Here is an 18,699-nt window from a genome sequence, read left to right on the forward strand (position 1 = left end):
CAAAATTGCTAGTTTTATCACGAATTAAGGCAGTGGCACCAAAAGGCACCAAAAGTAGTCATTTTAAATGCATTTTTAAAAAGCCAGTTTTACTTAAGAATGTCCTTGATGAAATATGAAAAATTATTAATTTTATTAAAGTTTGTCCCTTGAATACACATTTTTTCATGTTCTGAGTGACAAAATGGAAAGTACATATGAAACACTCAGTTCAGTTCAGTTCAGTCACTCAATCGTGTCCAACTCTTTGTGACCCCATGGACTGCAGTTATGCCAGGCTTCCCTGTCCATTAACAACTCCTGGAGCTTACCCAAACTTATGTCTATTGAGTTGGTGATGCCACCCAACCATCTCATCCTCTGTCATCCCCTTCTCCTCCTGCCTTCAATCATTCCTAGCATCAGGGTCTTTTCCAGTGAGTCAGTTATTCGCATCAGGTGGCCAAAGTATTGGAACTTCAGCTTCAGCATCAGTCCTTCAAATGAATATTCAGGATTGATTTCCTTTAGGATGGACTGGTTGGATCTCCTTGCAGTCCAAGGGACTCTCAAGGGTCTTCTCCAACACCACAGTTCAAAAGCACCAATTCTTTGGCACTCAGCTTTCTTTATAGTCCAGCTCTCATATCCACACATGACTACTTGAAAAACCAAAGCTTTGACTAGACAGACCTTTGTTGGTAAAGTAGTGTATCTGCTTTTTAATATGCTGTCTACGTTGGTCATAACTTTTCTTCCAAGGAGCAAGTGTCTTTTAATTTCATGGCTACAGTCACCATCTGCAGTGATTTTGAAGCCCCCCAAAATAAAGCTGCTTCTTGGCCTTTTGGCTAAGATCAAGTGTAGTATGAAACACTAGCTGCATACTAAATTGTGATGGTTCTTTCCAGGAAAAGTATTGAAATGTCTGAATTGCTAACTGAACTAATCAATACTTTTTAAAGTAGAATACCGTCTTTACTTGAAAGAATGACTAACAGGTAAGTCATGGTTATTCAGAATTGAGTGTTTTATAGACATATTTTGAATATGAACTAAAATATGCCTGAAACATCATGAAAAATAACTGACAGTACTTGTTTCCAGTGATAAAATTTAAGTTTTCAAGTGAGCACCTGAATTTTGGAAAACTTATATTTGCCACTGGCTTCCCTCATGGCTCATATGGTAAAGAATCTGCCTGCAATGTGGGAGACCCAGGTTTGACCCCTGGGTCGGGAAGATTCCCTGGAAAAGGGCATGGCTACCCACACCAGTATTCTTGTCTGGAGAATTCCATGGACAGAGGAGACTGACAGGTTACAGTCCATGAGATCCCAAAGAGTTGGATATGACTGAGAGACTACACAGTTTCACTTTGATATTGCAATTTCCTAATACTTAAATACTATTCAGGGGACATTGTGGTGAGATTTACAAGTGTGACTTTTTGCAATTGTTTAGTGAATGTGTCAACCTTTGAAAGATCCACATAATTCAGTGAACTGATAGTATCCAAAGGATTAATGTATTGTTACAAAGTTATGCATGGGTAAAAGATTCATGCAAAAATAAATCATGTCAAAGCAATCTTGAGATAAAAGAACAAAGTTGGAGGCAACACACTGACTTCAACCTATACTATAAAGGTACACTAATCAAAACAGCAAGGTTCTGGCACAAACACAGATACACAGATCGATGGAAACAGACTGCAGGCTCCAGAAATAAACCCACTCACTTGTCAGTTAATCTACAACAAAGGAAGCAAGAACATACAGTAGAGAAAAGACAGCTTCTTCAATAAGCAGTGCTATGAAAACTGAATAGCTACGTGGAAAATAACTTTTTTAACACCATATAAAAAAACTCTCAAAATTTAGAAAAAAGACAAAATGTAAGACCTGAAAACATAAAACTCCTAGAAGGGAACATAGGCAGAACACTTTTTGATGTAGCAATATTTTTTTTGGATCTGTTTCCTAAGGCAAAAGAAATAAAAACAAAATTAACAAATGAGACCTAATTGAACTTAAAAGCTTTTACACAGCAAAGGAAACCATTGACGAAATGAAAAGACACCTATTGAATGGGAGAAAATATCTGCAAATAATAAGACCAATAATGGGTTAATATCTAAAATATATAAACAGTTCAACAACTCAACATCAAAAAAGCAAACATACTGATTTTTAAAAATGGGCAGAAGGCCTAGAGATTTTTCCCAAGGAGATGTACAGATGCTCAGTAGGCACATGAAAAAATGCTCAGCATCACTAATCATCAGAGGAATGCAAATCAAAACCACAACGAGATATTACTTCACATCTGTTGAAATGGCTATCATCAAGAAGTCTACAAATAATGAACATTGTCAAGAATGTAGAGGAAAGGGAACCATCCTACATTGTTGGTGGGAATGTAAATTGGTGCAGCCATTATGGAAAACAACATGGAGGTTCCTTAAAAAAGTAAAAATAGAACTACCATATGATCCATCAATCCACTGCTGGGTATATATTTAAAGAAAATGAAAGAAAATGAAAGCACTTAATTTGAAAATATTTATAAACTCCAGCTTTCATAGCAGCATTATTTATAATGGCAGAAATATGGAAGGAATCCAAGTGTCCATCAACAGATGAATGGGTAAAGAAGATGTGATGTATACATATGTACACACAATGGAATACTACTCAACCACAAAAAAGAATGAAAAAAGTGTCATTTAAAATAACGTGGATGGACCTAGAGGGTGTTATGCTTAGTGAAATAAATCAGACAGGGAAAAAAATTACTCTGTTATCATTTGTATGTGGGATCTGAAAAATAAAAGAAATCAATGTATATAACAAAACAGAAACAAGCAAACTCACAGATATAGAGAACAAACTAGTGGTTACCAGTGGGGAGAGTGAAATGAGGAGGGACAAGACAGGGGTACTGGATTAAGAGATATAAACTACTATTGAGGGAGTGAGAGGGAGACTCAAGAGAGAGGGGATATTTGTATAATATAGCTGATTCCCTTTGTTGTACAATAGAAGTCAACACAACATTTAAAAGTAATTATATGTCAACAAAAAAAGAGATATAAACTACTATATACAAAGTAAATAAGTAACAAGGATATATTGTACAGTGAAGGGAAACATAACTATTATTTTGTAATAACTTTCAATGGAGCATAATCTATAAAAATATTGAACCACTATGTTGTATACCTGAAATCAATATAATATTATAAATCAACTCTAATAAAAATTAGAAATGAAAAACAAAAATAAACCAATAGATTTAATAGAACAGAATTTGTAAAGTTCATTAACAGAGTTTCATATTCTGAGTTAGCAACTAACCTCCTAGCAACTATCAATTGTGAAGGTTTGGTGTAATATCAAAGAGGAGTATTCACAACTATCTGAAAAGTTATTAATATACCTTTCTCTTTTACTACTACATACATGTTTAAGAGGAGAGTGAAAAAGCTGGCTTAAAACTCAACACTCAAAAAACAAAGATCATGGCATCCAATCCCATCACTTCATGGCAAATAGACAGGGAAGCAATGGAAACACTGACAGACTTTATTTTCTGGGCTCCAAAATCACCACAGATGGTGACTGCAGCCATGAAGTTAGACGCTTGCTCCTTGAAGAAAAGATATAACAAACATAGACAGCATATTAAAAAGCAGAGACATTACTTTGTCAACAAAAGTCCATCTAGTCAAAGCTATGGTTTTTCCAGTAGTCATGTATGGATGTGGGAGTTGGACCATGAAGAAAGCTGAGTGCCAAAGAACTGATGCTTTTGAACTGTGGTGTTAGAGAAGATTCTTGAGAGTCCCTTGGACTGCAAGGAGATCAAACCAGTCAATCCTAAAGGAAGTCAGTCCTGAATATTTATTCATTGGAAGGACTGATGCTGAAGCTGAAGCTCCAATTCTTTGGCCACCTGATGCAAAACCAGACTTATTGGAAAAGACCCTGAAGCTGGGAAAGATTGAAGGCAGGAGGAGAAGGGGACAACAGAGGATGAGATAGTTGGATGGAATCACTGACTTGATGGACATGAGTTTGAGCAAGCTCCAGGAGCTGGTCATGGACAGGGAAGCCTGGTGTGCTGCAGTTCATTGGGTCGAAAAAGAGTCAGACGTGACTGAGTGACTGAACTGATCTGTTTAAGACCAGATTTTTTTTTTCATTTATTTCGACTAGAATAGCACATCACAACAGATGGAATGCAGAAGCAGATAGTAGAATCTGGCTGTTTACTATTGTGGACTAATGTGGAGACACAGTGGGAGAAGGAGAAGGTGGGATGAATTGAAAAAGTAGCATTGACGTATATATACTACCATGCATAACAATATACACTACCATTTATAAAATAGATAGCTGGTGGGAAGCCCAACAATTAAGAGATCTGTATACATGTAAAATAGTGCTATTCTTCTTATTAAATTAGTTTTTGTTGTTATTTGGGAAACAGGGATTTTTCATTAAATATTATTAATGTTAACATATAATGGGTACATTAGTATTGGTGGGAATGTAAATTGATACAGCCAATATGGAGAACAGTATGGAGATTCCTAAAAAAATTCTGGTATAAAACTATGGTATGACCCAGTAATCTCACTACTGGGCATGTACCCTCATAAAACCATAATTTAAAAGGACACATGTACTCCAACATTCATTGAAGCACTATTTCCAATAGCCAGGACATGAAAGCAACCTAGATATCCATCAACAGATGAATGGATAGAGAAGTTGTGGTAAATATATATAATGGAATATTACTCAGTCATAAAAAGGAACAAATGTGAGTCAGTTGAACTGAGGTGGATGAACCTAGAACTTGTTATACTGAGTGAAGTAAACCAGAAAGAGAAAAATAAATATTGTGTATTAATGCATGTACGTGGAATCTAGAAAAATGGTACTAATGAACGTATCTGCAGGGCAGGAATAGAGATGCAGATGTAGAGAATGGGCATGTGGACACAGTGGGGGAAGGAGAAGGTGGGATGAACTGAGAAAGTAGCATTGACGTATATACACTACCATGCATAAAAATATACACTACCATTTATAAAATAGATAGCTAGTCGGAAGCTGGTGTATAACATCGGGTGCCCAGCCCAGTGCTCTGTGTTGACCTAGGGGGTGGGATTGGGGGTAGGTTGGGAGGGAGGTGTGAAGAGATATATATATATATATAGTTATGGCTAATTGGTGTTATAGTCTGGCAAAAACCAATACAACATTGTAAAGCAATTATTCTTCAATTAAAAAATAATGGGTGCATTATTATTTTTAAATGAACTAATAAACATTTCTGAACAAAATTTTGGGGGAGACCTCACCATTTTTTGAAAGTATTAGGGGATGCTGAGAACAAATGTTTGAGAAGCAGTGGACCAGGGCAATGGTATTCTGTGTCTTACTCTCTTTGACCATGTAGTAACTTTGTGTGGGATTTGACCTCAGACCTTTCATATCATTCATTTTTTAATGTGAAACCAGTTTTCCTGAACTTTTGGAAGGAAGCATGGTTCAGGGTAACTTCATAGAGCTCTCTCTTCTGTTTTCAGGTAGCCTTAAAAAATTCGGCAGCTTATTTTCTGAGATTGCCTGGCTCTGTTGCCTTACCTGCACTTGCTCTGGACCTTTTTCCTTCTTCCTCTGTTGACTCCATCTTGCTCAGTTTCGATTCTAGTTTCAGCAGTTTTTCCCCAGTGTAAGGACTGCCCTTGCATCGAGGGAAGCCCTAATAGGTTCACAGGGGCCAGACTGCTCCAGCTTCTAAAGTCCCTTCCATAAGCCCATGCCACTCCCCTTTTTTGGTTAGGCAGAACTCCTCTCAGTTTCCCCTGCTCCTCTGTAACTGTTCTTCCATGCTTTCCTGGCCATTTTAAGGTCATCTGTCTTCATATCTATCAGATGCTCCATTATTTCCTGCTGCTTTCTCCAGGGCAAGGTCTATGATTTCGTGGAGGTTATATGCCTATTTATTTATTGGCTGTGTTGGGTCTTTGTTGCTGTGCAGGCTTCTTCTAGTTGCAGTGAACTACTCTCTAGCTGTGGGCTTCTCATTGCAGTGACTTCTTTTGTTGCGGAGCACAGGCTCTAGCTGTGTGGCCTTCAGCAGTTGCGGGGGGTGGGCTCAGGAGATGTGGCACAGGGGCTCAGTTGCCCTGTGGCATGTGGAATCTTCCTGAACCAGGGATCGAACCTATGTCCCAAGCATTGGCAGGCAGATTCTTAACCACTGGACAACCAGGGAAGTCGCCCGTGAGATTGCTTAGATAAGACTAAGACCCCAGACAGTTGTGCCTTTCTCCCGCATTCTCAATCCCTCCCAGCAATAACAGGGAACACAAATCAAGCTTTTTGGGTCATCTGACTGAAATCTCTAGAACTAGCTTTTGGATTAGGAGGTAACATTCCTCTCTCATTTGGTGGAGCTAGAAGGAAGAAATCATATTTCACATATTTTCAAAAAAAAAAAAAAACCTCCTGACAAAGATCTCCTTAGTTTTCCAAATTTTGTTCCCTCAAAGTGGATGAAAACTTTAAAAGTTACCAATGTATTGCTTTTACCTTTGTAAATTCTGCACATACTTTAGTCCTTCCTGTGAAATACAGAATGTAGAGTCTGATCTTCTTGCAGCTTGAGTTGAAACTTAAGTAGTGTTAAACTTAAATCCATTCATTTCCTCTATATTCTGTTATAGCTATAGAGGTCAATTTAATATTCACTGACAATATTTTCTAATAGTATTTGTTATTGCTGTTCAACCACTCAGTCGTGTCTAACTCTTTGCAACCCCATGGACTGCAGCACTCCAGGCTTCCCTGTCCATCACCAACTCCTGGAGCTTGCTCAAACTCACGTCCATCGAGTCAGTGATGCCATCCAGCCATCTCATCCTCTGTGGTCCCCTTCTCCTTCTGCCCCTAGTCCCTCCCAGCATCAGAGTCTTTTCCAATGAGTCAACTCTTTGCATGAGGTGGCCAAAGTACTGGAGTTTCAGCTTTAGCACCATTCCTTCCAAAGAAATCCCAGGGCTGATCTCCTTCAGAATGGACTGATTGGATCTCCTTGCAGTCCAAGGGACTCTCAAGAGTCTTCTCCAACACCACAGTTCAAAAGCACCAATTCTTTGGCACTCAGCTTTCTTTATAGTCCAGCTCTCATATCCATACATGACTACTGGAAAAACCAAAGCTTTGACTAGACAGACCTTTGTTGGTAAAGTAGTGTATCTGCTTTTTAATATGCTGTCTACGTTGGTCATAACTTTTCTTCCAAGGAGCAAGTGTCTTTTAATTTCATGGCTACAGTCACCATCTGCAGTGATTTTGAAGCCCCCCAAAATAAAGTTGCTTCTTGGCCTTTTGGCTAAGATCAAGTGTAGTATGAAACACTAGCTGCATACTAAATTGTGATGGTTCTTTCCAGGAAAAGTATTGAAATGTTTGAATTGCTAACTGAACTAATCAATAACTTTTAAAGTAGAATACCATCTTTACTTGAAAGAATGACTAACAGGTAAGTCATGGTTATTCAGAATTGAGTGTTTTATAGACATATTTTGAATATGAACTAAAATATGCCTGAAACATCATGAAAAATAACTGACAGTACTTGTTTCCAGTGATAAAATTTAAGTTTTCAAGTGAGCACCTGAATTTTGGAAAACTTATATTTGCCACTGGCTTCCCTCATGGCTCATATGGTAAAGAATCTGCCTGCAATGTGGGAGACCCAGGTTTGACCCCTGGGTCGGGAAGATTCCCTGGAAAAGGGCATGGCTACCCACACCAGTATTCTTGTCTGGAGAATTCCATGGACAGAGGAGACTGACAGGTTACAGTCCATGAGATCCCAAAGAGTTGGATATGACTGAGAGACTACACAGTTTCACTTTGATATTGCAATTTCCTAATACTTAAATACTATTCAGGGGACATTGTGGTGAGATTTACAAGTGTGACTTTTTGCAATTGTTTAGTGAATGTGTCAACCTTTGAAAGATCCACATAATTCAGTGAACTGATAGTATCCAAAGGATTAATGTATTGTTACAAAGTTATGCATGGGTAAAAGATTCATGCAAAAATAAATCATGTCAAAGCAATCTTGAGATAAAAGAACAAAGTTGGAGGCAACACACTGACTTCAGCCTATACTATAAAGGTACACTAATCAAAACAGCAAGGTTCTGGCACAAACACAGATACACAGATCGATGGAAACAGACTGCAGGCTCCAGAAATAAACCCACTCACTTGTCAGTTAATCTACAACAAAGGAAGCAAGAACATACAGTAGAGAAAAGACAGCTTCTTCAATAAGCAGTGCTATGAAAACTGAATAGCTACGTGGAAAATAACTTTTTTAACACCATATACAAAAAACTCTCAAAATTTAGAAAAAAGACAAAATGTAAGACCTGAAAACATAAAACTCCTAGAAGGGAACATAGGCAGAACACTTTTTGATGTAGCAATATTTTTTTTGGATCTGTTTCCTAAGACAAAAGAAATAAAAACAAAATTAACAAATGAGACCTAATTGAACTTAAAAGCTTTTGCACAGCAAAGGAAACCATTGACAAAATGAAAAGACACCTATTGAATGGGAGAAAATATCTGCAAATAATAAGACCAATAATGGGTTAATATCTAAAATATATAAACAGTTCAACAACTCAACATCAAAAAAGCAAACATACTGATTTTTAAAATTGGGCAGAAGGCCTAGAGATTTTTCCCAAGGAGATATACAGATGCTCAGTAGGCACATGAAAAAATGCTCAGCATCACTAATCATCAGAGGAATGCAAATCAAAACCACAACGAGATATTACTTCACATCTGTTGAAATGGCTATCATCAAGAAGTCTACAAATAATGAACATTGCCAAGAATGTAGAGGAAAGGGAACCATCCTACATTGTTGGTGGGAATGTAAATTGGTGCAGCCATTATGGAAAACAACATGGAGGTTCCTTAAAAAAGTAAAAATAGAACTACCATATGATCCATCAATCCACTGCTGGGTATATATTTAAAGAAAGTGAAAGAAAATGAAAGCACTTAATTTGAAAATATTTATAAACTCCAGCTTTCATAGCAGCATTATTTATAATGGCAGAAATATGGAAGGAATCCAAGTGTCCATCAACAGATGAATGGGTAAAGAAGATGTGATGTATACATATGTACACACAATGGAATACTACTCAACCACAAAAAAGAATGAAAAAAGTGTCATTTAAAATAACGTGGATGGACCTAGAGGGTGTTATGCTTAGTGAAATAAATCAGACAGGGAAAAAAATTACTCTGTTATCATTTGTATGTGGGATCTGAAAAATAAAAGAAATCAATGTATATAACAAAACAGAAACAAGCAAACTCACAGATATAGAGAACAAACTAGTGGTTACCAGTGGGGAGAGTGAAATGAGGAGGGACAAGACAGGGGTACTGGATTAAGAGATATAAACTACTATTGAGGGAGTGAGAGGGAGACTCAAGAGAGAGGGGATATTTGTATAATATAGCTGATTCCCTTTGTTGTACAATAGAAGTCAACACAACATTTAAAAGTAATTATATGTCAACAAAAAAAGAGATATAAACTACTATATATAAAGTAAATAAGTAACAAGGATATATTGTACAGTGAAGGGAAACATAACTATTATTTTGTAATAACTTTCAATGGAGCATAATCTATAAAAATATTGAACCACTATGTTGTATACCTGAAATCAATATAATATTATAAATCAACTCTAATAAAAATTAGAAATGAAAAACAAAAATAAACCAATAGATTTAATAGAACAGAATTTGTAAAGTTCATTAACAGAGTTTCATATTCTGAGTTAGCAACTAACCTCCTAGCAATTATCAATTGTGAAGGTTTGGTGTAATATCAAAGAGGAGTATTCACAACTATCTGAAAAGTTATTAATATACCTTTCTCTTTTACTACTACATACATGTTTAAGAGGAGAGTGAAAAAGCTGGCTTAAAACTCAACACTCAAAAAACAAAGATCATGGCATCCAATCCCATCACTTCATGGCAAATAGACAGGGAAGCAATGGAAACACTGACAGACTTTATTTTCTGGGCTCCAAAATCACCACAGATGGTGACTGCAGCCATGAAGTTAGACGCTTGCTCCTTGAAGAAAAGATATAACAAACATAGACAGCATATTAAAAAGCAGAGACATTACTTTGTCAACAAAAGTCCATCTAGTCAAAGCTATGGTTTTTCCAGTAGTCATGTATGGATGTGGGAGTTGGACCATGAAGAAAGCTGAGTGCCAAAGAACTGATGCTTTTGAACTGTGGTATTAGAGAAGATTCTTGAGAGTCCCTTGGACTGCAAGGAGATCAAACCAGTCAATCCTAAAGGAAGTCAGTCCTGAATATTTATTCATTGGAAGGACTGATGCTGAAGCTGAAGCTCCAATTCTTTGGCCACCTGATGCAAAACCAGACTCATTGGAAAAGACCCTGAAGCTGGGAAAGATTGAAGGCAGGAGGAGAAGGGGACAACAGAGGATGAGATAGTTGGATGGAATCACTGACTTGATGGACATGAGTTTGAGCAAGCTCCAGGAGCTGGTCATGGACAGGGAAGCCTGGTGTGCTGCAGTTCATTGGGTCGAAAAAGAGTCAGACGTGACTGAGTGACTGAACTGATCTGTTTAAGACCAGATTTTTTTTTTCATTTATTTCGACTAGAATAGCACATCACAACAGATGGAATGCAGAAGCAGATAGTAGAATCTGGCTGTTTACTATTGTGGACTAATGTGGGGACACAGTGGGAGAAGGAGAAGGTGGGATGAATTGAAAAAGTAGCATTGACGTATATACACTACCATGCATAACAATATACACTACCATTTATAAAATAGATAGCTGGTGGGAAGCCCAACAATTAAGAGATCTGTATACATGTAAAATAGTGCTATTCTTCTTATTAAATTAGTTTTTGTTGTTATTTGGGAAAATACAGGGATTTTTCATTAAATATTATTAATGTTAACATATAATGGGTACATTAGTGTTGGTGGGAATGTAAATTGATACAGCCAATATGGAAAACAGTATGGAGATTCCTAAAAAAATTCTGGTATAAAACTATGGTATGACCCAGTAATCTCACTACTGGGCATGTACCCTCATAAAACCATAATTTAAAAGGACACATGTACTCCAACGTTCATTGAAGCACTATTTCCAACAGCCAGGACATGAAAGCAACCTAGATATCCATCAACAGATGAATGGATAGAGAAGTTGTGGTAAATATATATAATGGAATATTACTCAGTCATAAAAAGGAACAAATGTGAGTCAGTTGAACTGAGGTGGATGAACCTAGAACTTGTTATACTGAGTGAAGTAAACCAGAAAGAGAAAAATAAATATTGTGTATTAATGCATGTACGTGGAATCTAGAAAAATGGTACTAATGAACGTATCTGCAGGGCAGGAATAGAGATGCAGATGTAGAGAATGGGCATGTGGACACAGTGGGGGAAGGAGAAGGTGGGATGAACTGAGAAAGTAGCATTGACGTATATACACTACCATGCATAAAAATATACACTACCGTTTATAAAATAGATAGCTAGTGGGAAGCTGGTGTATAACATCGGGTGCCCAGCCCAGTGCTCTGTGTTGACCTAGGGGGTGGGATTGGGGGTAGGTTGGGAGGGAGGTGTGAAGAGATATTTATGTATATAGTTAGGGCTAATTGGTGTTATAGTATGGCAAAAACCAATACAACATTGTAAAGCAATTATTCTCCAATTAAAAAATAATGGGTGCATTATTATTTTTAAATGAACTAATAAACATTTCTGAACAAAATTTTGGGGGAGATCTCACCATTTTTTGAAAGTATTAGGGGATGCTGAGAACAAATGTTTGAGAAGCAGTGGACCAGGGCAATGGTATTCTGTGTCTTACTCTCTTTGACCATGTAGTAACTTTGTGTGGGATTTGACCTCAGACCTTTCATATCATTCATTTTTTAATGTGAAACCAGTTTTCCTGAACTTTTGGAAGGAAGCATGGTTCAGGGTAACTTCATAGAGCTCTCTCTTCTGTTTTCAGGTAGCCTTAAAAAATTCGGCAGCTTATTTTCTGAGATTGCCTGGCTCTGTTGCCTTACCTGCACTTGCTCTGGACCTTTTTCCTTCTTCCTCTGTTGACTCCATCTTGCTCAGTTTCGATTCTAGTTTCAGCAGTTTTTCCCCAGTGTAAGGACTGTCCTTGCATCGAGGGAAGCCCTAATAGGTTCACAGGGGCCAGACTGCTCCAGCTTCTAAAGTCCCTTCCATAAGCCCATGCCACTCCCCTTTTTTGGTTAGGCAGAACTCCTCTCAGTTTCCCCTGCTCCTCTGTAACTGTTCTTCCATGCTTTCCTGGCCATTTTAAGGTCATCTGTCTTCATATCTATCAGATGCTCCATTATTTCCTGCTGCTTTCTCCAGGGCAAGGTCTATGATTTCGTGGAGGTTATATGCCTATTTATTTATTGGCTGTGTTGGGTCTTTGTTGCTGTGCAGGCTTCTTCTAGTTGCAGTGAACTACTCTCTAGCTGTGGGCTTCTCATTGCAGTGACTTCTTTTGTTGCGGAGCACAGGCTCTAGCTGTGTGGCCTTCAGCAGTTGCGGGGGGTGGGCTCAGGAGATGTGGCACAGGGGCTCAGTTGCCCTGTGGCATGTGGAATCTTCCTGAACCAGGGATCGAACCTATGTCCCAAGCATTGGCAGGCAGATTCTTAACCACTGGACAACCAGGGAAGTCGCCCGTGAGATTGCTTAGATAAGACTAAGACCCCAGACAGTTGTGCCTTTCTCCCGCATTCTCAATCCCTCCCAGCAATAACAGGGAACACAAATCAAGCTTTTTGGGTCATCTGACTGAAATCTCTAGAACTAGCTTTTGGATTAGGAGGTAACATTCCTCTCTCGTTTGGTGGAGCTAGAAGGAAGAAATCATATTTCACATATTTTCAAAAAAAAAAAAAAAAAAAAAACCTCCTGACAAAGATCTCCTTAGTTTTCCAAATTTTGTGCCCTCAAAGTGGATGAAAACTTTAAAAGTTATCAATGTATTGCTTTTACCTTTGTAAATTCTGCACATACTTTAGTCCTTCCTGTGAAATACAGAATGTAGAGTCTGATCTTCTTGCAGCTTGAGTTGAAACTTAAGTAGTGTTAAACTTAAATCTTAAGTAATGTTTCATTTTAATAGGAAAACATTCATTTCCTCTATATTCTGTTATAGCTATAGAGGTCAATTTAATATTCACTGACAATATTTTCTAATAGTATTTGTTATTGCTGTTCAACCACTCAGTCGTGTCTAACTCTTTGCAACCCCATGGACTGCAGCAGTCTCCAGGCTTTCCTGTCCATCACCAACTCCTGGAGCTTGCTCAAACTCATGTCCATTGAGTCAGTGATGCCATCTAACCATCTCATCCTCTGTCATCCCCTTCTGCTCCTGACTTCAATCTTTCCCAGCATCAGGGTCTTTTCTAATGAGTCAGTTCTTCGCATCAGGTGGCCAAAGTATTGGAGCTTTGGCTTCAGCATCAGTCCTTCCAGTGAATATTCAGGACTGATTTCCTCTAGGATTGACTGGTTTGATCAATAGTATATCCTTTCTTATTCTCATAGTATATCCTTTCTTATTCCCAATCTTGTGGTTCTTTTTTTAATATTAGGTTTGACAGAGACTTACCCATTTTATTGATTCTCTTCAAATATTAAATTTTGAGAGTTTACTTATATTTTTATAACTTTTCAATAATCTCGACCTTTTCTTTTTTAAAATTCATTATTTTCAATTGAATGATAATTGCTTTACAATATTGTATTGGTTTCTGCTGTATTCCACATGAATCAGTCATAGGTATACATATGTCCCCTCCCTCTTGAACTTCCCTCCCACCTTCTACCCCATCCTATCCCTCTATATTGTCACAGATTACTGATTTGAGCTCCTTGAGTCATATAGCAAATTCCCACTGGCTAGCTATTTTACATATGGTAGCATATGTTTCCATACTACTCCCTCCATTAGTCCCATCCTCTCCTTCTCCCCACTGTGTTCACAAATCCATTCTCCATGTCTGCGTCTCCAGTGCTGCTCTGTTAATAGGTCTATCAGTACCATCTTTCTAGATTCCATATATATGAGTTAATAAACAATATTTGTTTTTTGCTTTCTGATTTACTTCACTCTGTATAATAGGCTGTAGGTTCATCCACCTCATTAGAACTAACTCATATGTGTTCCTTTTTATGGCTGAGTAATATTCCTATATATATATACACACATATATATATATGTACACACACACACACACCACAGCTTCTTTATCCATTCATCTGTTGATGGACATCTAGGTTGCTTCTATGTCCTAGGTATCGTTAATAGTGCTTCAGTGAACACTGGGGTACATGTGTCTTTTTCAGTTATGGCTTTGTGAGGATACATGCCTGTAGTGGGGTTGTTGGGTCATACGGTAGTTTTTATCTGTGGTTGTTGTTTTTTAAGGTATCTCCATTGTTGTTGTTGTTCAGTCGCTTAGTCATGTCTGACTCTGCAACACCATGGACTAAAGAACACCAGGCTTCCCTGTCCTTCACTATCTCCTGGAGTTAGCTCAAACTTATGCCCATTGAGTCGGTGATGCCATCCAATCATCTCATCCTCTGTCACCCCCTTCTCCTCCTGCCCTTAATCTTTCCCAGCATCAGAATGTTTTCTAATGAGTCGGCTCTTCATACTGTCCTCCATAGTGGCTGTATCAACTTACATTCCTACCAGCAGTACAAGAGGGTTTCCTTTTCTTCACATTCTCTCCAGGATTTATTGTTTGTAGCTTTTTTGATGATGGCCATTCTGACCAATGTGAGGTGATATCTCATTGTAGGTTTGATTTGCATTTCTCTAATAATGAGCAATGTTGAGCATCTGTTCATGTGTTTATAAGCCATCTGTATGTCTTCTTTGGAGAAGTGTCTGTTCAGGTCTTTTTCCTATTTTTTGATTGGGTTGTTTGTTTTTCTGGTAATGAGTTGCATGAGCTGCTTGTATGTTTTTGGAGATTATTCCTTTGTCAGTTGTTTCATTTGCTATTATTTTCTCCAGTTATGAGGGTTGTCTTTTCACCTTGTTTATAGTCCCTTTGCAAAAGCTTTTAAGTTTAACTAGGTCCCACTTGTTTATTTTTATTTCCATTATTCTAGGAGATGGGTCATAGAGGATCTTGCTGTGATTTATGTCACAGAGTGTTCTGCCTATGTTTTTCTCTAAGAGATTTATAATTTTTGGTCTTTATATTTAGGTCTTTAACCCATTTTGAGTTTATCTTTGTGTATGATGTTAGGAAGTATTCTAACTTCATTCTTTTACACTTAGCTGCCCATTTCCCCAGCACCACATATTGAAGAGACTATCTTTTCTACATTGTATATTCTTGCTACATTTGTCAAAGATAAGGTACCCGTAGGTGCATGGATTTATCTCTGGGATTTCTATCTTGTTCCATTGGTCTATATTTCTGTTTGTGCCAGTATCATACCATCTTAATGACTATAGCTTTGTAGTATAGTCTGAAATCAAGAACCAACATTTTATTTATTAATTACTTTTTATTGTTTTTTTTGGTTTCCTTGTTGTTCTTTTACTACTTTTTAAAAAGTAAATCCATTTATAGAGCTACTATGTGATCCTAAAACCCCACTCCTAGGCATATACCCAATGAAAAAAATGGTCCAAAAGAGTACATGTACCCTGATGTTCACTGCAGCCCTGTTAACAATAGCCAAGACATGAAAGCAACCTAAATGCCCATCGACAGAGGAATGGGTAAATAAAATGTGGTACATATATACAATGGAATATTACTCAGTCATTAAAATGAATGAAATAATGCCATTTGCAGCAACATGAATAGACCTAGAGACTGTCGTGCTGAGTGAAATAAGTCAGACAGAGAAGGAGGAATATTGTATGACATCATTTATATGTGGGATCTAAACAGAAATAATATAAATAAACTTATTTACAAAACAGAAATAGCCTCACAGACTTAGACAATGGACATATAGTTGCCAGGGAGAGAAATAGGGGAAGAGATAATTACGGAGTTTGGGATCAACATGCACATACTGCTATATTTAAAATGGATAACCAATAGGTCCTACTGTATAGCACAGGGAACTCTGCTCAATAGTAGGTGGCAGCCTGGATGGGAGGGGAGCTCGGGGGAGAATTGTTATTGTTGTTTAATTGCTAAGTCGTGTTCAGCTCTTTGCCACTCCATGGACTGTAGCCCACCAGGCTCCTCTGTCCATGGGATTTCTCAGGCAAGAATACTGGAGTGGGTTGCATTTTCCTCCTCCAGAGGATCTTCCTGACCCAGGAATGCAACCTGTGTCTCTTGCATTGGCAGGCAAATTCATTACTGCTGAGCCCCCAGGGGAGATTGGATACAAGTATATCCATTCTGAGTCCCTTTTCTATCCACCTGAAATTATCATAGCATTGTAAATCAGCTATAGTTCAATATAAAATAGAAAGTTTAAAAAAGTAAATCCATTTATTTTAGTTCCTCAGGCTATGTATTTTCCTCAGAGTACAGTTTTAGCTGTGACCCATTGGTTTTCTTACAAAGTAATCTTTTAAAATATTTTCTATATAATTTGTAATTTCAGATTTAATTTCCTCTTTGATCAATAAAATTTTATATAAAATTAATGGAATATGAAATAATAGTCATGGAGATAAGCAAAGACAACAAGAAGTGAATTTGAATCCCCAAATTTTATATCATACCTGAAGCAATAATTCTGTCAAAGGAAGAGATAAATTTTGAAGAGAAGAAATATACTTTTGGATTGTTTGTCAATTCAATTAATGAAGATGAAAAAATTATACAAACATGCTGCAAAAGAGTTTATATTACTTTGTGATTTGGCAGAAAATACTGGACAAAAAATAATCACCTAAATTCATGTAAAGTTTACAGTGATAGTACCAATGACAAATGGGTTAATGATCATCATCAATTCAAATAGAATTTAAGGTTAGCCAATGAACAAGAAAACTGAAATGACCTGAAATCTCTATAGAGATTTCCTCAAATTTGACAGCAATCTTACAAAATAACATGACAATATCACTAACATATTTAATGCTGAAGGAAATTTTTTAAGTCATCATTAATAAAAACAAGTTTTGATCAACCAGGCTAGAAGAACTGAGTCATCTATTTTCTCTATGGAAAATAATATTATAAAATTATTGTGATATGAAGAGGCAATCAAAGAATATGCAGCCAAATTATTATAAAGAAATGTCAGGACTTAAACATATTATAATAATTTTCTGAATTATTTAAAGTTTGTAGACAAACATTTTTCCTAGTCTAAATAAATATTGATGTTTTATCTAATTTTATATTTATAAAATAAAATTATAATATATTTAAAATATATATATATGCATTTAAAGAATATCTTTTCCCTTCCCTTCCACAAATTCATATGCTTTAGGACTCACAAAACTCATTTGCTCAGAACTGGACTAATTTCAGTTGTCTGGCTTCTCATTCTGGAGAAGGAAATGGCAACCCACTCCAGTATTCTTGCCTGGAGAATCCCAGGGACAGGGGAGCCTGGTGGTCTGCCGTCTATGGGGTTGCACAGAGTTGGACATGACTGAAGTGACTTAGGAGCAGCAGCAGACTTCTCATTCAGACACATTCTACTTATGCCGGCTGATTTCTTAAGAGTGGTAGTGATTGTGCTGTCCATGTACTGTGTGGGGTGGGTTTTCTAAGGGATCTAAGGCTGAAAGTAACACCAATTCCCAGGTTTCTTAGCATGCCCCCAAGCATAATTTAGAAAAGATGAAATGCAAACTTATTTGAGGGCCATTTGGAACACTGCAATCAAATCGAATCACTGCCTTGCTCCTTGCATGAAATACACTCCAGATGGATCAAAGATTGAAATATAAAAAGCAAAGTTATAAAATATATAGGAGAATTATTATACAATATCAATGTGGAAGAGAATTTTTAAGTTTGATACAAATCCCAGAGAATGTAGAAGAAAGAACTGATAAATTTTAGTGAATAAAAATTAAAACAAAAACTGCTTGCAAAGAACTAATAAAGTGAAAAGACAACTGACAAATTGAGGAAAAAAGCTGTTTATAACACATATCCCATAGAGTTTATTTTCTTAATATAAAAAGAGTTCCTACACATTAATAAGTAAAAGCATCAATAGGCTAACAGAAAAATAGGCAAAGTGTGTTAACAGATAGTTTATAGAAAAAGAAATATAGATGATTTGTGAGCATATAAAAAGTTGTTCAGTCAGCCTTAAATAAGGCTTAAATAAGAGAAACACAAATTAAAACTGGAAAGATTGGCAAAGATCCAAATTGTAACACATTGTGTAGGTGAAGATATTAGGAAGTAGGAAATTGTTGGTGCAAGAGTAAATCAGTACATCTTCCAGAAAGGGCAGATTAAATTAGACACAGCAGAGACTTCCCTGCGCTCTCATGGTTAAGACGCCACATTTCCACTGTGGAGGATGCAGGGGATTCCATCCCTGGTCACAGAACTAAGATCC

General features: G+C 37.1%; 1 pseudogene; it reads left to right on the plus strand.

The window, feature by feature from the left end:
- The first annotated feature begins 7,372 nt into the window (after positions 1-7,372).
- LOC139186022 (U2 spliceosomal RNA) lies at positions 7,373-7,519 on the plus strand (annotated as a pseudogene).
- The last annotated feature ends 11,180 nt before the right edge of the window (positions 7,520-18,699 follow it).

Source organism: Bos indicus, chromosome 11 (genome assembly GCF_029378745.1).
Source record: "Bos indicus isolate NIAB-ARS_2022 breed Sahiwal x Tharparkar chromosome 11, NIAB-ARS_B.indTharparkar_mat_pri_1.0, whole genome shotgun sequence".
Classification (NCBI taxonomy): Eukaryota; Metazoa; Chordata; class Mammalia; order Artiodactyla; family Bovidae; genus Bos; species Bos indicus.